This window comes from Thalassophryne amazonica, chromosome 18 (assembly GCF_902500255.1).
Source record: "Thalassophryne amazonica chromosome 18, fThaAma1.1, whole genome shotgun sequence".
Classification (NCBI taxonomy): Eukaryota; Metazoa; Chordata; class Actinopteri; order Batrachoidiformes; family Batrachoididae; genus Thalassophryne; species Thalassophryne amazonica.
Window position 1 is genome coordinate 21,956,319 of NC_047120.1, and position 20,065 is coordinate 21,976,383.

A 20,065-nucleotide genomic window follows, 5' to 3' on the forward strand; every position below is an offset into this window, starting at 1 on the left:
GGGAAATGGTGATATTGTGTATGTGGAAAAAGTTTTAGATCTTTGAGTTCATCGCATACAAAATGGGAGCAAAACCAAAAGTGTTGCATTTATATTTTTGTTGAATGTATGTATGTGTATGTATGTGTATGTATGTGTGTGTGTGTGTGTGTGTGTGTGTCCATAAAGTAACAGTCCTTATTTTTTTTAAAAACTATATGGATTTCATTCAAATGTTTTTACGTCAGACATGCTTGATCCTTCGTGCGCATGCGTGAGTTTTTCCACGCCTGTCGGTGACGTCATTCGCCTGTGAGCACGCCTTGTGGAAGGAGTGGTCCCGCCCCCTCATCAGATTTTCATTGTCTGGAAATGGCGGAATGAAAAGGACTTTTTTCCATCAGAATTTTTTCAGAAGTTGTTAGAGACTGGCACCTGGAAACCATTCGAAAAATTTATCTGGCTTTCGATGAAAATTTTACGGGCTTCACAGAGAATAAGGACTTTAACTACAGCTTTAAGGACCCCTTTAAGGGCGGTTAGTGCGTCGAGCTACGACGCCGCGGCACAAACCACTGGATCATTTCTAAGCTGATGGCTCTGTGGATACGAGACCGTCGTGTGCTCTTTCTCTGGTTATCACAAGAGCTGGACATCAGCCATTTTCCGGCAGATTTCACTTTTAACAAGAGATTTTGTCATGGAAAGCCGCGCGGAGGCTTCGCGCGTCACGACCGATTCGCTGATGAAGCGAGACAAAGGAACACCTCCGTTTCGCAGTGTTAGAAGACAGGTTTGGACATGCCTCTCTCTCCACAAGTTCTCTTATACTCACTCGACTGGTAAGCAATGAAAGCCGAGATAGGCATGTCCAAACCTGTCCTCTAACACTCCGAAACGGAGGTGTTCCTTTGTCTCGCTTCATCAGCGAATGGCTGATGTCCAGCTCTTGTGATAACCAGAGAAAGAGCACACGACGGTCTCATATCCACAGAGCCATCAGCTTAGAAATGATCCAGTGGTTTGTGCCGCGGCGTCGTAGCTCGGAGCGTGGCGCACCGACCGTCCTTAAAGGGGTCCTTAAAGCTGTAGTTAAAGTCCTTATTCTCTGTGAAGCCCGTAAAATTTTCATCGAAAGTCAGATAAATTTTTCGAATGGTTTCTAGGTGCCAGTCTCTAACAACTTCTGAAAAAAGTCCTTTTCATTCCGCCATTTCCAGACAATGAAATTCTGACGAGGGGGCGGGACCACTCCTTCCACAAGCGTGCTCACAGGCGAATGACGTCACCGACAGGCGTGGAAAAACTCACGCATGCGCACGAGGGTTCAAGCATGTCTGACGTAAAAACATATGAATGAAATCAATATAGTTTAAAAAAAAATAATGAAAAGGGCCGTTACTTTATGGACACACCACGTATATATAATTGTAAATGATCCACAGGTGTATATAATAAAACGGCCACCTCATTCTGTATGCAGAACGGCACCGCGTGCAAAAGAGCGCTTTTGCGGAAATAAACGGACAAACACAAAGTTAAAAGTGGATTCACATTGTAAAAATGACTGTTTAAAGCCAGCAAGCCACGGATGAAAGGAAGCCACTTAGAAAGGGCACAGAGGCGGCTGTCCATGAAAGGACAACAGCAGCGCACGCAAAAGAGCGACTTTGCAGAAATAAACGGACAAACAAAGTTTTGTGTGTTTAAAGCCGCAGAAGAAAAGCCAGAGAACTGCGGAGCCAGCGAGGAGCACAGAGGCGGCTCTCCAGGAACCAGTGGTTCGGGTCTAGCTGGTCTGGTGCATTACAGGTGGACAGCAGCCTAGCGCACAACTGCGGAACTGTGATGGAGTGTCTATTTTTTGGACTGCGTTTTAAAAAAAAAAAAAAAAAAGAAGGGACCTCTTTTAAATGCTTCTGTGAATTGAAAACCCACATTTTGAAGGGACCAGGTGTGGGAGGGCTGGAGGTTTGGACCAAACTCATGCGTAAACGTGCGCCAGCATGGCGTTATCATGGCACTACGTGGCTTAGTGTGGCTGATGCGAGCCATTCGAGGCTGTAATGACAGGTCGGTCGTGGCTCACTAGAGGCTGCTACGCGGCACATGCAGGGTACAGAGAGGCACATAGTGGCACCTTTATAGTGGATACGTGATAGATGAAAACGTGGGTCATTCTTCGAATAATCACCCCACACCCATGCATGGCTCCTTCAGCCTTCATTATTCGGTGGGACCGCGGTTTTACACCTCACTCTAGTCACAACTTTAGTTTTAAAAAAGTGCTGCAAAAACAATTATGAAAAGAACTGACAGGTACACATCAAAAAAACTAGACAAAAAAGTGACAATTAAAAATTAAAAAAAGTCAAGATGACAAGTGACTACTGTACAAATAATTCTGTTTTTCTGCACTGAATAACTGTCCACATTTAAGCAGTAATAGCTTTTACATGGGCAAGTGCATTTTGGCGCCACATGCCCAGATATGTCAAGTGCCCTTGCCCCATGCTCACCCCCCTCCCACCCCTCAGTTTCACTGTATTTAATGATACGGCGAACTACTGTCTGGAATTTGAACCACTGTTCAAAATCTGAATAGCTGTCCACATTTAAGCAGTAATAGCTTTTACATGGGCAAGTGCATTTTGGCGCCACATGCCCAGATATGTCAAGTGCCCTTGCCCCATCTCCACCAACCTCCATTTCACCCCCTCTCGCCCCTCAATTTCACTGTATTTAATGATGCACTTGCCCATGTAAAAGCTATTACTGCTCAAGTGTGGACAGTTATTCAGATTCTGGACAGTGATTCAATTTCCAGACAGTAGTTCGCCATATCATAAAATACAGTGAAATTGAGGGGTGGGAGGGGGTGAAATGGAGCTTGGTGGGCACAGGGAAAGGGCACTTGGCAGATCTGGGCAGGTGGTGCCAAAATGCATTTACCCATGTAAAAGCTATTACTGCTTAAATGTGGACAGTTATTCAGCGCAGAAAAACAGAATTTTCAAAATATTATTTGTACAGTAGTCACTTGTCATCTTGACTATTTTTTTTTTAATTTTTAAATTGTTTTTGTCATTCTTTTATTTCTAGTTGTTGTGTAACTGTCAGTTCTTCTCATAGTTGTTTTTGCAGCACTTTTTTAACTAAAGTTGTGACTAGAGTGAGGTGTAAGGAGTTGACAGATTTAATTCAAAGCACAAGCCTAATAAATGATTGTCTGTTTACGCTTTCCATATTCTGTCGTTGTATTTTTGGTTTTAGCATCAAAACCAAACCATTGTTTTTTGGATTTTTTTTTTAAAGGTAGACTTCAACAGGGCATGTTTATTTCCATTTTAAAAATATTTTTTGCCCATAATACAACCAGAACTGCTTCATCGCGAATTACTGTCTGAATAATGAACTACTGTCTAACTTCACGCCGGTCGATGAGTGAGTTTTCATGGGTAACAAAAACAGGAGTATATTTGGCACAAGAACTTGTGTATCTTGTGTGTTTTTACGCCTAAATGATCGTAAGTCAATACTCGCACTTATCTAACAGCGCCTTCTCATATCATCAAATTCAGCGCTGGGTCCAGCGAGCTTTTTCACAATAAATAGATATCCGATGACGTTACGGATTTCCCACAGTTCCACACTTGTGCGGCAACTGTCTTTGTCACTGATCTCTATATAATAGATCGGTGACATCAGCATGATACTGTTGACATCAAAGCCAAGAAGAAAAAAAAAAAAGAAAAAAACTATCGTGACACATTCGCCCTATTGACGTTTCAAATCACACAAAATTTCGAAGAGGTCGCCGCGCTGCGAGATCTCAGTAACATTGGGAACTGCATTGAGATGCTCTGATCGGGCTGTACGTTAACCGCTGCACACAGACAACAGCATTAACATCGCAACATAAAACTATTTTTATATTGTGCCTAAAACTCATGAATATATTCTCTGGGTGTGTAGACGTTATTGTTTGTTTTATGTAAATATGAGAATCACAGGCTGTCTCTCTGTTATTTTCAATGGGAGCTGCTGTGAGTTACGCTCACTTCCTGATCATGCCGTTCTGGGGGAAAGTGAAGTTTGCTCTTTAACGTCTTGATTGTTGTTCTTTACAACACTGTTTGTCCAGTTTGTTCCAGACTAATATATATAATATGTCTGATTCGGTTTGCATTTATTAAATTCCATGCAGATTAAACGTAGCAGACATGGATTATTTGTTATTGTTTTAGCAAGTTTTCAGGGTATCATGCATGCAGTCTCTTATTAACGTGACCAAAAGCATAAAAATTTTTTACATTTTTGTAGTATAATATCTATCTATCCATCCATCCATTTTCTTACGCTTTATCCGGAGTCGGGTCGTGGGGGCAGCAGCTCAAGCAAAGCCGCCCAGACCTCCCGATCCACACACACCTCCCCCAGCTCCTCCGAGGGAACCCCAAGGCGTTCCCAAGCCAGCAGAGAGATGTAATTCTTCCCCGGGGCCTCCTCCCAATGGAACATGCCCGGAACACCTCTCCAGCGAGGCGTCCAGGGGACATCCGGAAAAGATGCCCGAGCCACCTCAACTGACTCCTTTCAACATGGAGGAGCAGCGGCTCAACTCCGAGCTCCTCCCGAGTGACCGAGCTCCTCACCCTATCTCTAAGGGGGCGTCCAGCCACCCTGCGGAGGAAACTCATCTCGGCCGCTTGTACGCACGATCTCGTTCTTTCGGTCATGAGCCAAATCTCATGACCATAGGTGAGGATCGGAACGTAGATTGATCGGTAAATCGAGAGCTTTGCCCCCCTACTCAGCTCTCTCTTCACCACGACGGTCTGATACAGCGATCGCATCACTGCAGACGCTGCATCGATCTGTCTATCAATCTCACGCTCCATCCGTCCCTCACTCGTGAACAAGACCCCGAGATACTTAAACTCCTCCACTTGAGGCAAGGACACTCCACTGACCTGAAGTGGGCAAAGCACCTTTTTCCGGTCTAGAACCATGGCCTCGGATTTGGAGGTGCTGATTTTCATCCCGGACGCCTCACACTCGGCTGAAAACCACCCCAGTGCACGCTGAAGGTCCTGATTTGACGAAGCCAACAGAACCGCAGAGACGAGATTCTGTGGTTCCCAAACCAGACCCCCTCTACACCCTGGCTGTGTCTAGAAATTCTGTCCATAAAAATAATGAACAGAACCGGTGACAAAGGGCAGCCCTGGCGGAGGCCAACGTGCACTGGAAACAGGTTTGACTTACTACTGGCAATGCGAACCAAGCTCCTGCTGCGGTCGTACAGGGACCAGATAGCCCTTAACAAAGGACCCTGTACTCCCGGAGCACTCCTCACAGGGTGCCCCGAGGGACACGGTCGAACGCCTTCTCCAGATCCACAAAACGCATGTAGACTGGTTGGGCGAACTCCCATGAACCCTCGAGCACCCGATGCAGCGTGTAGAGCTGGTCCAGTGTGCTGCGACCAGGACGAAAACCACACTGCTCCTCCTGAATCCGAGGTTCCACCATCGGTCGAATTCTCCTCTCCAGTACTCTGGAATAGACCTTACCGGGGAGGCTGAGGAGTGTGATCCCCCTATAGTTGGAACACACCCTCTGGTCCCCCTTCTTAAACAGAGGGACCACCACCCTGGTTTGCCAATCCAGAGGCACTGTCCCCGATCGCCACAAGATGTTGCAGAGGCGTGTTAGCCAAGACAGTCCCACAACATCCAGAGACTTAAGGTACTCAGGACGGATTTCATCCACCCGAGGAGCTTTCTAACCACCTCGGTGACTTCTGCCTGGGTAATGGATGGGTCCTCCTCTGGGTCCCCAATCTCTGCTTCCTCTTCAGAAGACGTGACGATGGGATTGAGGAGATCCTCGAAGTACTCCTTCCACCGCCCGACAACATCCCCAGTCAGGGTCAACAGCTCCCCACCCGCACCGTAAACAGTGCCGGTGGAGAGCTGCTTCCGCCTCCTGAGGCATCGGACGGTTTGCCAGAATCTCTTCGAGGCCGACCGATAGTCCTCCTCCATAGCCTCCCCGAACTCCTCCCAGACCCGAGTTTTTGCCTCTGCGACTGCACGGGCTGTGGCACGGTTGGCCTGCCGGTACCTGTCAGCTGCCTCTGGGGTCCCACCTACCAACAAAGATAAGTAGGACTCCTTCTTCAGCTTGACGGCATCCCTTACTTCCGTTGTCCACCACCGGGTTCGGGGATTGCCACCGCGACAGGCACCAGAGACCTTGGGACCACAGCTACAAGCGGCCGCATCAACAATGGAGGTGGAGAACATGGTCCACTCGAACTCCATGTCTCCAACCTCCCCCGGAACCTGGGAGAAGCTCTCCCGGAGGTGGGAGTTGAAAACCCCCCTGACAGAGGGTTCCGCCAGTCGTTCCCAGCAGACCCTCACGATACATTTGGGCCTGCCAGGTCTGACCGGCTTCCTCCCCTCCCAGCGGATCCAACTCACCACCAGGTGGTGATCGGTTGACAGCTCTGCCCCTCTCTTTACTCGAGTGTCCGAGATACGTGGCCGAAGGTCAGATGATATGACTACAAAGTCGATCATCGACCTCCGGCTCAGGGCGTCCTGGTGCCACGTGCACTTATGGACACCCTTGTGCTCGAGCATGGTGTTCGTGATGGACAAACTGTGACTAGCACAGAAGTCCAACAACTGAACACCACTCGGGTTCAGATCGGGGAGGCCGTGCTTCCCGATCACCCCCCTCCAGGTCTCGCTGTCGTCGCCCACGTGGGCATTGAAATCCCCCAGGAGAACAATGGAGTCCCCAGTCGGCTCGCTATCTAGTACCCCTCCCAGGGACTCCAGGAAGGTCGGGTACTCTGCACTGCCGTTCGGCCCATAGGCCGAGACAACGGTGAGAGACCTGTCCCCAACCCGAAAGCGTAGGGACTCGACCCTCTCGTTCACCGGAGTGAACTCCAACACATGGCGACTGAGCTGGGGAGCAATAAGCAGTGCAACCCCAGCTCTCCGCCTCTCCCCGTGGGCAACGCCAGAAAAATGAAGCGTCCAGCCCCTCTCCAGGAGTTGGGTACGAGAGCCCATGCTGTGCGTGGAGGTGAGCCCGACTATCTCTAGTCGGTATCTCTCAACCTCCCGCACAAGCTCAGGCTCCTTGCCCCCCAGCGAGGTGACATTCCACGTCCCAACAGCCAGGGGCTGTGAGCATGGACCGGGCCGCCGGGCCACCCGCCCTCGACCGCCACCCAATCCTCTCTGCACCCGACCCCCATGGCCCCCTTTGCAGGTGGTGAACCCACAGGAGTGCAGGCCCACGTTGCTCCTTCGGGCTGAGCCCAGCCGGGCCCCATGGGCTAAGGCCCGACCACCAGGCGCTCGCGCACGAGCCCCAACCCCAGGCCTGGCTCTAGGGTGAGACCCCGGCTCCGCCATACCGGGTGACGTCTCGGTCCTTGATCTTTCACTGGTCATGGAGGTTCTGAGCTGCCCTTAGTCTGACCCGTCACTTAGGACCTGTTTGCCTTGGGAGACCCTACAGGGAGCACAAAGCCCCCGACAACATAGCTCCTAGGATCATCGCGCTATAATTTTGGACCGCTATGCTTATTTTCAATACAGTGTCTGTAATCAACCGTTTCTGCAGCACGACTCCAGTTTGAAGCGTGAATCGAATGTCTTATTGCAGTCGAGAAACGAGAATCATCCTCCGTTCCGTTGGCAGAGCTTCAAACGCTGCGTGGCTCTCTGCTGAGACAGAGTCCACTCAGAATTAATAACTTCAAAACGAATTGTCTCTTTAAATAAAATGACACCTCTTACAAATGTTGCAATACAGACAATAAACTATAATCGACTAAAACGTTTTTTCCTCCCAAAACGAGACGTCCTGCATTCTTTATAAACCTGATGTGCAGCACATCTCATAGGTATGGAAAGACATTCATGCCAATAATAATGTCTGAAAGGAAAAATGCTTTTGACAAAAACTAACAGATTTTATGTCTGTTCATGTCCAGAGATCAAGGATCCACCATGTAGAGTTTATGTCCAGAGTTTAAGGATCCAGTAACCAATTTCATATTTATTTACTTTAAGACTCAATAAAATGTTGTTCAATTTCAATTTAATCAGCTTATAAAGCGCTAAATTACAACAAAAGCCATCTGACTGTGCCTCACACAGAACAGTTCAACATAAAAAATTAAAAAAAAAAAAAAAAAATTCAAATACCTAAATTAAAAACAGAAGTAAAAGAATAAAACAGAACAAAATAAAAACTGCTCATAAAGAGAATAAAAATAGGTTTTAAGTCTTGACTTAAAAATGTCCACGGACTCCGACTGCCTCACTGAGGGCCATGTACTGGCTAACCCAGAATGAGATTGCTCACTCAGCAAACTTCCCCAGCCTTCTGGACATGATGAAGGGACTTGGGCTGTCATACCTGGCTTTTCCCCTTTGGGTAACCCTAGAATGGGCAATTTTTAGCTTGAATTTTCAAAAGCTTACCCTCTTCCACACCAAAATCCCCCCCACTACGATAAAATTTTATCCTAGCTAGAACCCTGAATAATATTTACAGCCAGTTTCTTGGGAAATGTCAGAGGATGAATACATCGACATTTCCAACTCACTGAATATTTCTTAGACTTTATTTACATCAATCATTATTCAGAAATACAAACAGTGTGGTACTTTATGGTAAATCTGTGTCAGGTAGGTAGTTCTCAAAAACTAAATGTCCATGCTGGAGGAAGACAAGTGAGGGAAGCCACCAAGACACAACTTTGGAAGAATGTTTGGCTTGTCTGGGTGTGAGTGGAGAAACTGGGAATATAACGACATTTTTATTTTATCTTCATTTTACATACAGTCCCTTTTTTGTGGTTGTTTCTGTTCCATTTCTGAAATTAAAGAACTGCTATAAGGAAAAGTGTTAACATTTTATTGTTTGTTTTTTTTCTTCAAACTTTGTAGTAGAACAAACAAAAACCAAACTCTTAAAAAGAAGGAAAAAATACACAAATGTGCAGGAAAAAATGAACAATGCAGACTGATTTGACTCGTAATATTTGAAAATAATAAAGCAGTAATTTACTTTGAAATAAATGAAACTCAAAACTGCAACCTAATCATTTTAAAAAATAAAAATCAGCAGCTTGTATTTTATGCTGAGAGTTCATTTCCTCTTTAATTCTCCTCCTCAGTCACGTTTTGTTTGCACATTAAACAACTACGTTAAGCCCTCTAAAATAAATATCTTTGTAAAATAACAGCCTGTTAAAGTTCAGAGTTCTCTGCTGCTTGCTTCTGAACATCACTGCAGAGTTTCTCCACGAGTTTCTGTCACCGACACGTGCACCCGGTGTGAACAGGACGTACCGTCAGAACAGTCCAGAGGGAAATAAAGGCAGCGCCACAGTTTAGTTTGTGTTGTTTTTCACTCTGTGCTCAGCACGCCCCTCCCCTTCTTCATCGCAGCCAGCCAACTTACGCGCACACAGACGGCTGCAGCGATCGGACCCAGTCCTAATTTTAGACGGCTTTAAGCAAAGCCGCTCGCTATTTTTTTCCGCGTCTTTTGCGAAAATTGACCGCTCAAATGACAGCAGGACGGCTCACTGCCTAAAACCTTGGTTCCTGCTCCCGTGAATTTTTAATCCCGTACCATCCCGATCATGTGACAAATGGCAAAGTTGACTCCCATCCCATGGGAATTCCGTGACCCGTGGGATTCCCAAAAAATGTCAGCCTCTACTACAGTAGTGGCCAACCCGCGGCTCACGAGCCGCATGCGGCTCTTTGCCTGGTGTCATGCGGCTCTTACGTTCATGTCCAAGTTTGTGTTTGTGTGTGTATTTATGTGCGTGTTCGCTTCGCTTAAGTTCAATACGGTAATTTTGTTGAATGTGCTTCACTTGGGTTCATTACGGTATTTCGAGATCATGGCAAATGCGCAGGTGCAAAAGAAAAATTGCAAGAAGAAGAAGAAGAAGGTCAGGGGGTCGATCTTCTGTCAGATCTCAAAATGGCAGGGAAAAAATGTACTGCAAAAAGAAAATATGAAGATGAAAACAGGACGTTTCTAACAGAGTGGGAGAATTTATATTTTTTTGTCGAACGTAATGGCAAGCCATTCTGCCTTATATGTCAGTCGTCATTGGTGCATTTCAAGGCTTCAAATCTTCAGCGTCACTTCAGCTCACTCCACGCTAACATTGACCAGGAATTTCCAAAAGGGACTGAACTTCGCAAGCACAAGCTGACCACTTTGAAAAGTCAGGCAGAAAAGCAGGTACAGGTTTTCAAAAAATTTACGAAGCAGTCAGAGACAGTAACACTTGCATCGTATAAACTGGCTTGGAACATTGCACGGGCTAAAAAGCCATACAACGAAGGGGAGTTCGTTAAAAAATGCATAATTGACGCTGTTGAAATCTTGTCTCCTGAAAACGACAAACTAAAACGCATGGCATCAGACCTCCAACTGTCCCGCCACATGAAATATGTCAAATCAAAACACCGCTCTGTTATGACTGACACCCATGTGAAAGAATTGCTTCGAGTGGCAACAACGGAGTACGAGCCAGATTTGAGGAGGATTGTTCAAGGGAAGGAATGCCAGAAGTCCCACTAAGCAACATGCATAGTAAGTGCACACTATATTGATTATTGAAAAATGACTGGCCTGTGGTCTTGGTACTGTAGTAAATGTCATTATCATGTTGGTTTGGGGCATTTGTTATTTGTTATCATGTTGGAGTGACATCAATCTGGCTGAGCCTGTGTGTGTGTGTGTGTGTGTGTGTGTGTGTGTGTGTGTGTGTGTGAGAGAGAGAGAGAGTGAGGGAGAGGAAGAGATGGTTGGGGGGGGGTGTGCCGATGTGTATGATGTTGCTGGCCTGTCGTCTTACTATTGTAGGGGTATTTACAATTAATCTGACTGAGCAGAGGTGTGTGTGTGTGTTTGTGTGCCCATGTTCATGTGCCCGTGTGCTGAAGTGGCTCTTTGCTGTAACCCAGTAAGAAATGTGGCTCTTGGTCTCCGACTGGTTGGCCACCCCTGCTCTACTACGAACACACACTCCATACAGTGGTCTTGCGCACACATTATCATGTTTTCCGATTGTCCGTGGAGAGTAACGGGAAAAACCAAAGACCCTTTCTCGCGAGGTGCGAGACAAGACGTGATGTAAATAAGAAAACAAAAAGGCAGCGGTCAAGTATTTTGGTTCTGAGCGAAGAAAATAAAAAAGTGAACGTTTTAAACCAAAAAAAAATGCCACTTGTTCGATCGGACAACGATTTAGAGCTATTGCTTGTCCGATCACATTTTACACTTGTCTTGGACAAGCGTTAATGTCGATGCCTGCCAAGTAACTCTTACACCTCCACTTCATCCCTGTTTTTAAGGAGTTTAAGGAGAATTTGTTTCGGTCAAACCACATCAAAGCTGTGTTTTTACACAAGAAAAAACTAAAATGCAATGAATTGCACATTTGTATCTTTTTTCATGAAAATATCTTATTAAAGATAACATATTACACTTTAGTCAGGCCTTTTAAAATGCTTTTGTGGGCTCTTGCTGTAATATGTTCAGTGGTTGAGATAGTTGCTGTAGGCATCTAAATATGCTGATAATCGGGTGAAACCTGATGGAAATCTTTGTGGTGTGTCAGTGATGTATGTATGTGCAAATATGTTTGACGAGAATATAGCATCATAACTTTGTTACAAGGTCAAACGATGTTGCGTGATATAGGCCTTTTAATAATAACAAAGAAATAATGGCAAAACGCACATCTAAGTAAAAAATAAAAAACGATTAATTGACAGATTAATCGATTACTAAAATAATCATTAGTTGCAGCCCTAGTTTGTTTTAGGAGAGCGTTTTACCAATTAAATATGAATAAGCCAGTTTTGAGTTTCTCAGTGCGCTTGCGTTTTCAAAACAGGTGACAGTGTTACTTTGTGCACAGCAGAACAACATTCTCAATTGCTTTAGGCCATAATTTTGTATTTTATTGACTGTACAGCCAGTGACACGGCACCCTTTTGGCGCATTACCGGATTAGAACCGATCAAAATACTACAGAAGACAAAGAATTTTTACTTGACAGTTTGAAGTGAGTTTTCTTTGTTTCAGAGGGCTTCAAACCCATAGAAGGGATCGCTGTTATTTACTTCCGCTTTTCCTGCACATGCGCACACAGACAATAGGCAGAAATCTGCAGACTCCAAGCAGATGCGATGAGAAAACCCACGGGAAGATGGCTTCAGATGATGTGTCCCGAAGACCAAAAGCAATATTGTGAGAAATTAAATTTTGGAGATGACGACCATGAAGAATTTCAAGTTTTTTGAGGTGTACAATTATTTTATCAGTGGTCACGTGGGGAGACGTTGGCGTCTGTCTGCGATCTTTCTGCTGTCTGGTTCCGTCTGTATGGACTGAGTGCAGCAGCAGGATGTGCTCTGAAGTTGAGGAACTTTTTAAACGCGGTCCAAAAAACACACTTGTGCACAGTCCGGCTGGTGTGCGCATCGTGCGTCAGGCTGCAGTTAACCTGTGTTAGTCATTCTTAGTCAGTCAGGCATGCGCGTCCATTGAATAAGTGATGGTGGAAAAAAAAACAATGAACCAAGGGTTTCTCTTTGACCAATTCAAAAAAAAAAAAAAAAAAGCATTGCACCCGCGTGTTACATATACGTGTGGATCATACGACCCCCCCCCCCCCCCAAAAAAAGATCCATAAACACAAAATCAGCCATCCATAACAATTTGAGAGCATATGTATGTAATGTAAGAATTACATTACATAGCACTAATCCTGGAAAGAGGATTTTACAGGACTGATGGGAACATCAGCAAACCGATTTATACATTTTAACAACCTGAAAGCCATTAGACCAGCAAGAACTGAACCCTGGGTTCCTGGACAGTCGCCTCTGTGTTTCTTCTCACTGGTTTTATTTGTTCCACGGCTTACAGTCATTTTGACGCCAGTGAGTCCAACTTTACACTTTGTTTTCATCCATTTGTCTGCAAAATCGCTCTTTTGCGCGTGTTAAACTGTTTGATTTCAAAATGAACCGAAAATCCAATCATTAGTTTGCAGCCCTCATAATAACTTCAGTCACAGCTTATCGCCTAAATGTGGAGCTACACAGGGAAAAACCAAAGGAAAAAAAGTACAGAAGGAGAGGTTTGTTTTTAATGTGATGTGTTGGAACCATCGATTTCTATTGGAACACAGGGTGAGCTCGTGATCCATCTTCCACCTGTACTGGACGCAGTTCTGAGCCAAACCACATCTGATCCTTGAGACTAAATGCTGCAAAGTGGAAAAAATTTCAGATTGTCATCCATCTGGATGTGATGGTTTTTTTTTATTATTATTATTATATGCACAGTGCTGATCCGTCAGCGTGTGATGGGTCACAGAGTGCACGCAGTCAGTAGCTGCAGAAGAGTTTTCTGCCTACCGGTGTGGCCCCACCCGGCGAGTGATGTCATCGTGATTGGGTCTATTAAAATTCATTAGAATATACAAAATTTGACTTGCTCTTTTAAAAAAGTTTCTGAGGGAGCACCCCCCCCCCCCCCCCCCCCAATAATCAATAATGTGTTTTTACCTGACAGTTTGAAGTGAGTTTTTGTTGTTTCAGAGGGCTTCGTACCCATTAAAATTCACCAGAATATACAAAATTTGACTACTGGTGCAGTATATCTATTAAAATTCACAAAATTTGACTTGCTCTTTTAAAAATGTTCTTGGGGAGATCCCTCAGACCACCCAGAATCAAGACTACACCTCGCCCCCACCCCCTTTGATGTACCTTTATGTTCAGGTTTTGCATTCTTTTTATGCTCGCTCTCTCTCTCTCGCCCCCCCCCCCCCAATGGCCCAGTCACACGGCACTTAACGAAGGGTGACGAAGCCCTGACGAACGAAGAAATCTGGACTTTCGTTGACTGTTGTTGGCATCGTTTAACCTTTGCGCAGCTTCGTTCCTGCAGCTGGTGCTTCGTCAGGATTTTTAAACTGTTGAAAAATTTGAAAGAAGAGCAACGAAAACCTCAGTTTGTCTGTTTTGCTTTGCTGTCGTTCTTGACGTTTTTTAATCGTTTGTGTAGTTTTTGTAACGTTATTATTTAATTTGACTTCGTTGGAGCAGCTGAACGTTTTCACACAGTGCAGAAGCCTGTTTGTGAGTGCTGAGGCTGCTGCTGCGTTCATGTACCGTCGAAAATTACAGGGCAAACTCAGCCTGCTTGCTTGGATTTTTTTTTTTATCTGTGTTGGGGGCAGCTTAAATGGGCTCAGGCACATTACATAGGCCAGAATGAATCTTTCGTGTGGATATAATTAATTATTTTGCCACAAGCAACTGTTGAATTTGAAACAACGAAAAAGTTGTGTAATTTCCGACGATACCTGAATGCAGCATCAGCGGCAGTAGGAGCTGTTCCGTGCGCTTATTATTTTGTATTAATTCTAACAATATGAGTGTAGGAATGATAATCCAGTCCTTCTGTACATGTGGCAACAGGTAGATGAATCCGGCCGACGGTATAGGTCAATCAAAACTAGGACAAACAGACTCGGGCACAGCTTTCTCCCCATAGCGATCACTGCACTGAACAATAACAAATCACTCTTATCCGCACCTTTCAAGTTTCTTGTGCAATATCTGTAAACTGTGCAATATGATTCCACAGTTGTATATAATTCTCATTTTACATTACTTGGTCCACATTTTATTTTATTTTAACTTATGTTTATATTAGTTGTACATATACTCTGTATAATTTACCATTAAATTTCACTATCTTTTATTTGGCTAAAAATTACTCGCATCACGGAAAGCACCTTTTTGGAGTTGCACTCAAATCTCATTGTAATGCAAATTACAATGACAAAGGCGATTCTGATTCATTAATAATAATAAACAGCACAATTACAATAGGGTCCTCGCAGGAATTTGTCCTACTCAGGCCCTAATTACACTCAACAGAAAATAAGTTTTGAAAATAGTTTTAAAGTCACATTTCAAATGCCAGCAGGCAGCCTGTTCCACAAGATACAGGCACGACAAGAAAAGGCTCTGAAGTCTGCTGACTTCTTTTTAATCCTTAAGACACAGCAAGTCTACATCCAAGGACATGAGGCACATAAGACTGAACAAGTTCAGCAAGATAGTTGAGATCATGGCCGTTTAGAGTCTTAAATGTCAGCAACAAAACCTTGAAATTTGCTCTTTTAGTCACATGGAGCCAGTGAAGAGAAGCCAGAATGGCTGTGATAAAACCTCCTGATTTTCATCAAAACTCAAGCAGCAGCATTCTGTACCATCTGTAGACATCCAATGCAATTTTGAGGCAATCCAGAAAATAAGACACAATAGCCAGTTGTGGAAATCAAGGACGTGAATTACACTTAGTGAAATTTAAAATGAATCCTCATGTACATTTCCACTTAATCAGTTCCATCAGTGCAATAACTTACCTTCGTCAGGTCAAACTCACCACTCCTCCTACTTTAATGAGTATTGTTCTAACATCTGTCGTTAATTTGTTTCTTTGTAGACATGCAACCATTGGTGGTGATGAAAGAAGAAACTGTCCCTGAACGCCAGGAATGGAATCTGAGTGTTGACCAGGAGGACATTAAAGAAGAGAAGCTGTGGATAGGTCAGCAGGGAGAGCAGCTTCAGCAGCTGGAGGAGGCAGATCTCACTGAGTTTGGTTTCACTGTTGTCCACCCGAAGAGTGAAAATGATGAAAAACCAGACTCATCACAGCTTCATCAAAACCGAAGTGACGAGAGCACAGAGGCAAAAACACAGAGACAGAAACAGAAGGGCACTCGAAACACAGACATAATTCATACAGGGAAAAAAGCATTTGTCTGTTCTAAGTGTGGTCAAAGATTTGGACAAAAGAGCACCCTCACGAGACACATGATAATTCATACAGGGCAAAAACCATTTGTCTGTTCTGAGTGTGGTCAAAGATTTGTACAAAAGAACATCCTGAATACACACATTATGATAATTCATGCAGGACAAAAACCATTTGTCTGTTCTCAGTGTGGTCAAAGTTTTGGACATAAAATCAGCCTAAATACACACATGATAATTCATACAGGGCAAAAACCATTTGTCTGTTCTGAGTGTGGTCAAAGATTTAGGCAAAAGAACACCCTGACGAGACACATGATAATTCATACAGGACAAAAACCATTTGTCTGTTCTGAGTGTGGTCAAAGATTTAGACTAAAGATCACTCTGAACAGACATATGATAATTCACACAGGGCAAAAAGCATTTGTGTGTTCCGAGTGTGGTCAAAGATTTGGACAAAAGGGCAACCTCAATACACACATGATAATTCATACAGGACAAAAACCATTTGTCTGTTCTAAGTGTGGTCAAAGATTTGGACAAAAGAGCACCCTGACTAGACATCTGATAATTCATACAGGGCAAAAACAATTTGTCTGTTCTGAGTGTGGTCAAAGATTTGGGCAAAAGAACATCCTGAATACACACATGATGATAATTCATGCAGGACAAAAAGCATTTGTCTGTTCTGAGTGTGGTCAAAGATTTGGACATAAAAACAGCCTAAATACACACATGATAATTCATACAGGACAAAAACCATTTGTCTGTTCTGAGTGTGGTCAAAGATTTGGACGAAAGAGTACTCTGAAAACACACATGATAATTCACACAGGGCAAAAAGCATTTGTCTGTTCTGACTGTGGTCAAAGATTTGGACGAAAGAGCACTCTGAACACACACATGATAATTCATACAGGACAAAAACCATTTGTCTGTTCTGAGTGTGGTAAAAGGTTTGGACGAAAGTGCAATCTGAACAAACACATGATAATTCATAAAAAGGAGAAACCTCAGCATGACTTGGATTGATTACAAAAAGGCATTTGACAGCATGCCACACTCCTGGGTCACGAGGTGCTGAGAACTCTACATTAATGAGGAAATTAGATCTTTCCTGAGAGCACAAATGAGCAAGTGTAACACCACCATCACCCTCAATCACAGAGAGGGACAAATAACAATCCCAGACATACGAGTTCAGAGAGGAATACAACCCCTGGCAAAAAATTATGGAATCACCGGCCTTGGAGGATGTTCATTGTTGTTTAATTTTATAGAAAAAAAGCAGATCACAGACATGACACAAACTAAAGTAATTTCAAATGGCAACTTTCTGGCTTTAGGAAACACTATAAGAAATCAGGAAAAAAAATTTGTGGCAGTCAGTAACAGTTACTTTTTTTTAGACCAAGCAGAGGGGAAAAAAATATGGAATCAATTCTGAGGAAAAAATTATGGAATCATGAAAAACAAAAGAATGCTCCAACACATCACTAGTATTGTGTTGCACCACCTCTGGCTTTTATAACAGCTTGCAGTCTCTGAGGTATGGACTTAATGAGTGACAAACAGTACTCTTCATCAATCTGGCTCCAACTTTCTCAGATTGCTGTTGCCAGATCAGCTTTGCACGTTGGAGCCTTGTCATGGACCATTTTCTTCAACTTCCACCAAAGATTTTCAATTGGATTAAGATCCGGACTATTTGCAGGCCATGACATTGACCCTATGTGTCTTTTTGCAAGGAATGTTTTCACAGTTTTTGCTCTTTGGCAAGATGCATTATCATCTTGAAAAATGATTTCATCATCCCCAAACATCCTTGCAATTGATGGGATAAGAAAAGTGTCCAAAATATCAACGTAAACTTGTGCATTTATTGATGATGTAATGACAGCCATCTTCCCAGTGCCTTTACCTGACATGCAGCCCCATATCATCAATGACTGTGGAAATTTACATGTTCTCTTCAGGCAGTCATCTTTATAAATCTCATTGGAACTGCACCAAACAAAGGTTCCAGCATCATCACCTTGCCCAATGCAGATTCGAGATTCATCGCTGAATATGACTTTCATCCAGTCATCCACAGTCCACAATTGCTTTTCCTTAGCCCATTGTAACCTTGTTTTTTTCTGTTTAGGTGTTAATGATGGCTTTCGTTTAGCTTTTCTGTATGTAAATCCCATTTCCTTTAGGCGGTTTCTTACAGTTCGGTCACAGACGTTGACTCCAGTTTCCTCCCATTCGTTCATTTGTTTTGTTGTGCATTTTCAATTTTTGAGACATACTGCTTTAAGTTTTCTGTCTTGACGCTTTGTCTTCCTTGGTCTACCAGTATGTTTGCCTTTAACAACCTTCCCATGTTGTTTGTATTTGGTCCAGAGTTTAGACACAGCTGACTGTGAACAACCAACATCCTTTGCAACATTGCGTGATGATTTACCCTGCCAGTATTTTTTTTCTTGATTTCTTTTAGTGTTTCTTAAAGCCAGAAAGTTGCCATTTGAAATGACTTTAGTTTTGTCATGTCTGTGATCTGCGTTTTTTCTACAAAATTAAACAACTGAATGAACATCCTCCAAGGCCGGTGATTCCATAATTTTTGCCAGGGGTTGTATTTCAGGGAGACAGCCTTTCGTCACTTTTATTCTGCTTAACCATAGACCCTCTCAGCAAGATCCCAAAGGACCATAACCATGACATTTTAGAGGTAAATCCATGCTTTGAGTGCTCCATGGTGTGCGATCACAGAGCAGTGTCGGAGGTTACAAATTGGCACATTTTCGATTCTGACTCAAATTTTCAAGCTTGTCTTTACCAAGGTACTGGAAGTACGGAAGCACATTATACAGAAGCGATTACACACACACACAATAAATAAATAACATAAAAATAGCCCGATCTCGTAATTACGAGATCCCGATGTTGTAATTATGAGATCTTTTCTCGTAATTACGAGATCAGCGGTCAATTTTTTTTTTTTTTTTTTTTTTCATCCGGTGAATGCAGTTTGCTTCTGTAACTGACACCTGCAGACATGGCTTTGTTTGTTTTCCGATAGCTGCCGACCGCCGCGCATCGTACTTGTAATGTTGAAGTGGCTGATTTTTTATTTATTTATTTAGGTTTATTTGAATAGGGACAAGTATGTTCCATGAGTCATGTTACATACTACAACATTTTAGCAAGCGCTAATTCGCAATGTCAGTCCCTAGATGGGTCTTGCATTAAACAAAACAAAAAACATAAACACAAAGACATTACAACACAAAGTTAATAAGCTGTCAGTGATGGTCACATTTCTGACCTCTGATTAAAAAGTTCTGGAGTTTATGTTTGAAGAGGACCCAGTTCGTCTCTCCCTTCAGATCAGTGGGCAGAGAGTTCCAGGCTTTAGCAGCCTGCACACTGAAAGCAGACTGACCAAATGATGATTTCCTTCTTGGTATTTCACAGTTCCCGCTCTGAGCTCCTCTGGTCCAAGAGCCCACAGACCTGAGAGGAGCTATACAATCACTGAGGACCATTGGGGCCTGTTGGTGCACACATTTAAACATTAACTTTAACTTACCATATTTTATAAAATTTTCAAAAGTTAACATTTTTACATTCTTAAAACTAACACAATGATGTGATCTGATGGGCTTTTTATCCAAGATTTTCATAGTTCTGTTGTAGATCATTTGCAAAGGCCTGACTGTAGTGATTGTGGCCTGTGACCATGAGCTGATGCGGTAACTTATGTGGGAAAGAATCATGCAATGCATAAAAGTGCGCAGCAGAGAATGGCAGGTGGTCCCTGATCATTCTAAATGTAAAAAGGCTTGCTTTGACACCTCTGCAGACTTTTTTGATATGACTCTCAAATTTAAGCTAAGAGTCTAAAACCCGGTCGAGATATTTAATCTCTGGGACCTGTAAGATGTTTTGTCCATTTATCTGTAAATTCAGTTGTTCCGTTATGGACTTGTTTCTCGAGGCAAAGCAAACAGGCAGTCCTTTTAGCATTTAAAGACAGATGAGCATTCTGAAACCACACAGCTACCTTTTGCACATGTTTTGACAATTCCTCTGAAAGAGCCTGTACTGTTTTCCCTCTCACATAAATCACTGCATTGTCAGCATACATTTGAAAACCTGCTGTTGGACATGAATCAGGT

At 43.5% G+C, this 20,065-nt stretch overlaps 1 long non-coding RNA gene across 1 annotated transcript; it reads left to right on the forward strand.

The window, feature by feature from the left end:
* Positions 1-1,411: 1,411 nt before the first annotated feature.
* LOC117531208 lies at positions 1,412-15,727 on the forward strand. Its single transcript, XR_004566556.1, has 3 exons — positions 1,412-1,424; positions 10,282-10,284; positions 15,583-15,727. It is a non-coding gene; the product is annotated as an uncharacterized LOC117531208 (long non-coding RNA).
* Positions 15,728-20,065: the final 4,338 nt, after the last annotated feature.